At 40.8% G+C, this 1,368-nt stretch overlaps 1 protein-coding gene across 1 annotated transcript in view; it reads right to left on the reverse strand.

Annotated features, from left to right (window-relative positions):
* Window positions 1-1,368, reverse strand: part of FAM171B (family with sequence similarity 171 member B) — a 63,226-nt gene that overhangs the window by 61,075 nt on the left and 783 nt on the right. The window lies entirely within an intron of this gene.

The raw sequence follows: 1,368 nt of genomic DNA on the forward strand, positions 1-1,368 counted from the left end.
CCTTGGGTTTCCGAGGCAGTATCACTACGTAAGTAGATTGCCCCATCTTCCTTCCGAGGAGTGGCTGGTGGGTTTGAACTGCCAGCCTTCTGGTTAGCAGTCAAGTGCCTTAGGCACTGTGCTACCAGAACCAAAACCTATTGAACTAATATTCCTGAAAGAGGATAAATTGAAATAAAAATATACTGCAAACCACAAAACCATCAACATTCCCCAAACTTCTGTTTTGTAGTTAATTTATAAACTTGTACTCTCCTATCTTCAATTGCTTTAAGTTTCATGAATAACATCTCTACAGTAGCCTCACTTTCAGTTATAGAAAGCTGGGGAGAAAACCCACAAAACATTGTATGTCTTTCAAGACTTTTATCCACGTTTGAGTGTTATTAGTTGGTTTAAAAGGGTGTCAGAAACATGATTTCCTGCACACTTTGGTGATTTCATTCTATGCACAGAGCACTCTTATAAATTAAATCATCCCGACTGTCATGCATCTCAGCTGGCCGGCCTGAGTATTGCTCTTTGACGATGAGCAAGCATTACAAAATAGATGCTGATTCCATCCTGCAATCTCAATTTCAGCATTTCGTATAACGTTATTACGGAGGGGTTAAAAAAAAAAAAAAAAAACACATTACAATACAATTCGCGTTGCTTTGGCTTAAACCTAAATCCACTTGACAGAAATCTGATGGCTTTTTTTTCCTTTCCCAATAGCAGGAGCATCTACTGTAGTGGGGGATGGGGAGAAGCTATTAAAATGGATATTCCAGCTTTTTGCTTACCAGTAGAGCTTTAATGGGACCGGGACTCGTGTGTGTGTGTGTGTGTGTGTGTGTGTGTGTGTCTGTGTGTGTGTCTGTGTGTGTGTGTAAGTAGGAACTGTGGGACTTTTTACAGTCATATATACTCCAGTCGTGTTCTCTCACCTTCACTGAATATTGTCAAGAATTTGCTCATTTAAGTTCTACTGAAAAGTAAGGAAATTTCCTTTAGGGACAGGCATTGGCGGTTCTAACATCACTCCAGGCTTTATCTGTCCCTCTCTCCTTTTCTCTCTCCCTCAATTGTAGCCTCCTATTTCATTTTGTTTTATTTTCTTGTACTGAAGGCATTCCAGCAAACTGCCTTACAGCCTTCCTGGGATAAGGAAATGAAAAAATAGATAATAAAATAAACCAAAATTTCTTTCTCCAGGTCTAAATTTAAATACAACAGGCGGGGAGAGATGGTGAAAAGGGTGTGTGGGTGTCTATTCCAAGATTTTTCGCTCTGGTAGCATAGTGCCTAAGGCACTTGACTGCTCACCAGAAGGCTGGCGGTTCAAACCCACTAGCCACTCCTCGGAAGGAAGGTTGGGCAATCCTA

Source organism: Orycteropus afer, unplaced genomic scaffold (genome assembly GCF_000298275.1).
Source record: "Orycteropus afer afer isolate SDZICR_OR568_19922 unplaced genomic scaffold, OryAfe1.0 scaffold00001, whole genome shotgun sequence".
Classification (NCBI taxonomy): Eukaryota; Metazoa; Chordata; class Mammalia; order Tubulidentata; family Orycteropodidae; genus Orycteropus; species Orycteropus afer.